Below are 6,954 nucleotides of genomic sequence, written 5' to 3'. Positions count from 1 at the left end.
AATACTAAAGGCTCAGAATACTAAAGACTGTTTTTTAAAATGCCGCCCAAAAAATGACCCTCTATTGGGAAAGTTCATCCAAAAGCTAAGAGCGCAAAATTGTGTCAAAGAGCTGAGACAAGTAAACAAAGTGACTCGCAGCTTGAAAAGAAACAGATGAGACGGGCTAAATGTAAGGGCCCGTTCACACGGAGTAAACACGCGTGTATTTTGGCAAAATACATGTACAAAAATAAGACTCCCATTGACTTTAATGACATTTTACACATTTTACACGTGTATATTGACGTGTATTTTGACATGTTTCTTTACACGTGTAAAAAAATGTCATTGAAGTCAATGGGAGTCTTATTTTTGCACATGTATTTTGCCAAAATAAACACGCGTTTACGCCGTGTGAACAGGCCCTAAGGCAGCTGAAGCATCAGAACAACAGGAATGTTGTCTTTACAAGAACCGGATAAGGCAGGCTGAAGCAAAGGAATATGGAAACATCTGAACAAAAGGATGAATGTTCTGAAAACGACCGTATATGACATATGCAATGGGGCTGCCTGGTCTAGTAACCACATACATGTCCATCAATTTACTCATGGAGAGAAACAAACCATAATGTATCCATTGGAGTTCCTGAATTCTTTGAAGCCTCCTAGAATGCCACCGCATACACTCACTTTATAAATAGGAGCCACAATCATTTTGCTTCGGAACCTTGACCAACCTAAAATATGTAACAGAAGGGGCAACACGGTGGCTCAGTGGTTAGCCTTGCAGCGCTGGAGTCCTGGGTTCGAATCCCCCGCCAGGAACAACATCTGCGAGGAGTTTGTATGTTCTCCCTGTGTTTGTGTGTATTTCCTTCTATTCTATAAAGACATACTAATAGGGAAAAAAAAAGTACATTGTGATCCCTATATGGGGCTCACAATCTGCATTAAAAAAAAAAAAAAAAAAAGTGTAACGGCACAAAATTGTGCATTAAGAGTCTTCATGCCCAATGATATTGATGCCACTATCCCTATGGGAAACTCTAAGGGTACACAGAGGAAAATGGCACTGAATTGGTTGTGGAATCTGCATCAGATTCAGCACTGAAAAAAAAGCCTCCCATTGACTTCAATGGGTTCCATTTTTCTCCATGTGAATGCACCCTTAGGCTAAGACCCAACGGGCGTGAATGCATCACGGTTCTTCCTGCAGAGCTTTGAACAGAAAGTTCATGAAGTTTTCCTCCGCTGACTTTCTGTTTACAATTATATCTACGGTAAAGCCACTGGCATTTCTGTAGATATAATTGACATACTGTGATTTTCAAAACTTGGACGGTTTTGGAAATCGCAGCGTGTCCACGCTGCGATTTTTTCTGCAAGGTGGGCACGGGATTCGCATGAATCCCATCCACTTTGAAACTACTTTAAAACGCTACAATTTTTCCTGTGGGGGAAAAATTATGGTGTTTCCGGTCCATGGGGCCCCAGCCCTAGGGAGCAAATGTTTGCATTCCGCGTATTCCTTTGCTACCAAGCGACATCCCCTTCCCAGTCCGACTTGCATTTGCTATGACTATAAACAAAGCGCACGGTCAATCACTTAAAGTAGCCGGCATTAATTTGTAGGGCCCGTGTTTCTCACATGGACAGTTGTACGTTGCTTGCTCTAGAGTGGGTAACCCCCCAAATCTTCATATAAAGGTATGCACCTGAAGGTAAAACCAGAAACATTGTGTACCAAACAGCACCACAATAAATAGTTGTATAACTGTAAACCAATGTTACTCTTTGGTCCGTGAACTACTTATAGATTACACTGGAGGGAAGGGGAAGGGCTGCATTATGTTGTTAAAATTGTTTGTGTAAGGGGCATAAATTTTAATTTCTGATTAAAAAAATAGTTAAAAAAAAGATGTAATAGTTTATACTAAATAATATGTATTGAACATTTAAAATCAATAAAAATGTCAAATTAGTAAAAAAAACCAAAACAACAAATTAGCGAAATGCCAAAATAATAAAAATTTAAAGTGGAAAAAAAGATTTACTGTAGCTCTGGGAATGTCAATTTTAGTGTGACACTTAAAATTTTACTTTAGCATAACCAACAATTTAACATATTTTTTGTGAGTGAAGCCGCGGGTATTCTACTAGTAGTAAATAAAAATAACCATTCTAGACTGGGCTGTTGATACATTATGGGTGTTGTTAACATTGTTTGCATGAAATATACATACTACCTCGGCACCTACAGGATCCTTAGCCAGAGCTCCAATAGTCTACTATTGCCTAAAGCACATGCGCACATCGCATGTGCGGAATATTCCTTGCACCCTAGCACACATGCACTTGGACACTGTGACAGCCAACGTTGTGGCTTCCCCTCTAGGATGGAACACACACGCACCTCATCTACTGTCAGAGTGCGCAGTCTCAGACATTCTTGTGGGCAAAAGCCCACCGAAAATACTTGAGTCTCTCTATAACTCCTCCCTATATTCAGGGGACAAATGTGGCATCATTATACTCCTTTCTCACAGTGAGTTAAGTTTTTCTATAATATATAATACTAGCAGAAGGACCCGGATTTGCACCGGTATATTTCATTTTTTGTTTGTGTAGTCGCTCATAAAAATAGGTTGGTTGCTATGGAAACCTGGTGTGAAGCTGTGTGTATGTGAATACTGAAGAATCTGTGAGTATTCATTGGTTCGTAAGTGTCATGTGATCATTTGTATCTCAGTTTGGATATCAGTGAAAAACCTGCAATCAGTTGTTATGGAAACCTGGAGTAAAGCTGTGTGTAGGTGAACTTGTGTAACAGTGTCATCCACAGTTCCTTGTCCCTTTAAAGCTGACCTACAGCAAATGGCTTGGTTGTTATGGAAATCTGTAAAGCGGTGTGCATGTGGAGATTAAGCACCTGCGAGCTTCTATTAGCTGATAAGGGACATGTATGGCAGTTAGAATATGAGTGAAAGACTTGCAGGCTTATATTGGGTAATGTAGGTTATTTTTTGAGAATACTGTATATCAGGAATGGTACATCCTGTAGAGCTGAGACCCAGTCTAAAACCTACCCAGACACCTGATGTACCTGTGGGCCAAATTTGGTGAGGATGATTCCAGTCGTTTGGTCGTGCGTAAACAACAGACAGACATAAACTAATTTTTACATATATGTATAAGAGCCATAACCATGCCATCATATTATATTCTCTTTGATCTACTAAGATTGGCTAGCTTCCAACTTTGAAGGGGTTTTCCGAGCAAAAAAAGGTTTGGGTTTTTTTTTGTTTTTTTTTTAAAGGTACTTTAGTGCTATTAATGGGTTACTAATTGCACCAAAATATCTTTAGCAGTGTTTTTGGGTGATTTCTGGGTTTCTCAGGAGCTCCTGGCATCCTCTGCATTTGTTTACATGGGTAACTTTCTGCTGTCTTAGCCTACAACTACCATGATCCCACTCTGACTCCCCCCTCCCTCTCTCATACCCCCCCCCCTTGTTTCCTTAAGGTAAGCTTATTGTTTAATTTTTGTTTCATCACAGACAAGCCTTTTAATAACTAAACTTCCCTTTTATATCATCCAATACAAATATACTGTACATAGATTTCCAGATCCTCATATTGTTCTCCATTTATTAAATAGTTTCTATATTAGTTGCATACTATTAACATTAATTTATAATACACCTACTATTTATTTATTTATTTATTATTTTATATGTATATGTTATTATTGATAAATTACATTGTATACGGATTTATGTTAATGAATTCGATAGTAAACCCACCCTAATCTGGGAGGGGCATTTAAAACTGTATGTACCTTCAGTCTGGTTCTATGTCTATTGATCTGAGGAAGGGGACTATCCCCACAATGCACTATTTAAGACATTTTTATTCAAATAAACCAACTTGAAATCACATAGAGTTGGACAAGCTTACTTTATGATTAAGTTTGGTGAGAAGCGTGGAGCTGGTTAGAGATTTTTTTTACTTTGAGCCTCTTAGCTCTATTTTGTCATATATCACTATGTATATGATCCCGGTACTGTGAATATCACTGTGTGTATTATCCCTGTACTTTGACATCACTGTGTGTATTATCCCTGTGCTGTGACATCACTGTGTGTATTATCTCCGTACTGTGACATCACTGTGTGTATTATCCCTGTACTGACATCACTGTGTGTATTATCCCTGTACTGTGACATCACTGTGTATATTATCCCTGTACTGTGACATCACTGTGTGTATTATCCCTGTACTTTGACATCACTGTGTGTATTATCCCTGTGCTGTGACATCACTGTGTGTATTATCTCCGTACTGTGACATCACTGTGTGTATTATCTCCGTACTGTGACATCACTGTGTGTATTATCCCTGTACTGACATCACTGTGTGTATTATCTCTGTACTGTGACATCATTGTGTGTATTATCTCTGTACTGTGACATCACTGTGTGTATTATCCCTGTACTGTGACATCATTATGTATATTATCCCTGTGCTGAGACATCAGTGTTTATTTTAGAACTGTACTGTCACATTACTATGTACATTATCCCTGTATTGTGACATCACATTACTGACATCATTTTCCCTGTATTCATTCATTTTGCTTACTTGTATAGCACAAACATATTCCATAGTGCTTTACTGCCCTATATGGGGCTCACAATCTATCACAATAGGAGTGTGGGAGGAAACTGGAGTACCCAGCAGAAACTACACAAATATGGGGAGAACATGCAAACTCCTTGCAGACATTGTCTTTAGTCAGATTCCAACAAAGAACTCCAGGGCTACAAGGCTACAGTGCTAACTAGAGATGAGCGAACAGCGTTCGATCAAATAAGTATTCGATCAAATATCAGGCTATTCGAGATATTCGATTTCAATCGAATACCACACGGCAAGCGCAGTAAAAATTCGTATCCCCTCCCACCTTCCCTGGCGCTTTTTTTGCACCAATAACTGTGCAGGGGAGGTGGGACAGGAACTACGACAATGTAGGCATTGAAAAAAATAGAAAAAACCCATTGACTGCCGAAATCAGGTGACCTTGGATTTAGAAGAATAGTGGCCGCCATGTTCGTCTCAGTTGCAGTTTGGAGAGATAGGGACAGAGATCTGCAGAGGGTAAGATAGAATTGTAGCTTCTGTTAGGCAGGAAAACTGAACAACAGCAGCTCTTTTCAGAGCTATACTGCAGGGAGAGGAGATATACACCGGTATATTGATTCAACCTGCCAAAATATCCCAAAAGCCCTTTTTCCCAACCACTGGTATACAGTATATACCGGTCCCATAGGGGTAAGCAGAAACATAAGTTATATAGGATCCCATATATGCTCAATCCAGCTTTCCTCGGTGTATACCACAAAAAAAAAATGACGTGGTATAAAGCAAATCTGTCAATCCATATACACTCAATCCAGCTTTCCTTGGTGTATACTTCCCCAAAAAACCTTAGTATACAGCAAATCCGTCAGTGCTGACCAGCTGACGCTGATCAAAATGAACAGTCACTGGATAGACCCATCATTTTCATGTCCACCGGTGTCAAGCGCCCCGACATGAAGTTTCATGTGTGTGCTCACCCTCTACAATTCCTCCTCATACTACTCCTCCACCATCAGCGTTGCACAATTCTGCTCCTACTAGTCTCAATCCACCCTGATTCCCCCCAACTCTGCTGGTTAGAGTCTCAATCCACCCTGATTCCCCCCAACTCTGCCGGTGCAAGGCTCAACTCACTCCAAGGGCCAAAAACAATGCTTTTTAAAGGCTCTACTCACTCTAAGGGCCAAAAACACTGCCAGTTCAAGGCTCTATTCACTCCAAGGGCCAAAAAAATGCTTTTTAAAGGCTCTACTCACTCCAAGGGCCAAAAACACTGCCGTTGCAAGGCAGCTTCTCACCCTCTTGTATATAAATGTATATCTCACAGAGCTCAGCTTTTCTCTTCTATCATATACTGTAACCCTATATATCACAGAGTTCAGCTTTTATCCTTGTATCATATAATCCTATATATCACAGAGCTCAGCTTCTCTCCCTCTTCCTCCTGCTCTTATATAGGGCAGCAGAAATTACCTGGCAGGTTTTCTTTAATGGGGTTGTCCGGTCACAGTCAGTTACTTCCTAAGGGAATAAGTGGGTAACTTGCTAATTGGTAAGGGATCACATTACTGGGACCCTCAGCGATCACAAGAACAGTAGAATGTTTTGGCTATCTCTGGTGGTCACAATGAAATAATGAAATGCATGGAGTGGTGCACTGCAAAACACCACAGTTCTCAATATTGTGGGGGTTCCAATGGTAGGACGTGTTACAAACACTGTCAATCACTGTCCCAGATAGGACTCACAATCTATATTCCAAATCAGTATGTCTTAGGAAAAAATAGATAGGAAAAAATAGATAGATAGATAGATAGATAGATAGATAGATAGATAGGAGATAGATAGATAGATAGATAGATAGATAGATAGATAGATAGATAGATAGATAGATAGATGAGCCTTAATTGATAGGACATATAAGTAGAATAAGTCCAGAGGAAAAACGGTTTCAGTATTATCATACAGAGGGGGTTTTTGTACAGTAAGAGCGATGCTATGGAACTCATCCTCAGAAGATCAGGCAAAGGTTGATAACTTGTATAAGTTCAAGAGGGCTCTGGATGACTTTCTTGAAAATTTATCGGAAGTAGACTTTTTGAGATAAGATCAGCTATGCTGCAATGTTACATCAAAATACATTGTAAGATTTAGGACCATTCTGTCATATTTGCTATTATTTTAACAAATTTTATTTAATTAATTAATTAATTAATTAATATTATATTGCTACATATTAGTCATTATTTTTTTACTTCAGCCCCAATAAAAAGGTCAGGGCTATGCAGTTATTATGTGTCTATATGCACTTGCATCATACAGACGATAAC

Source organism: Leptodactylus fuscus, chromosome 9 (assembly GCF_031893055.1).
Source record: "Leptodactylus fuscus isolate aLepFus1 chromosome 9, aLepFus1.hap2, whole genome shotgun sequence".
NCBI classification, from domain to species: domain Eukaryota; kingdom Metazoa; phylum Chordata; class Amphibia; order Anura; family Leptodactylidae; genus Leptodactylus; species Leptodactylus fuscus.
The sequence above is the reverse complement of the archived record's forward strand: the minus strand, read 5'-3'. Positions refer to the sequence as shown.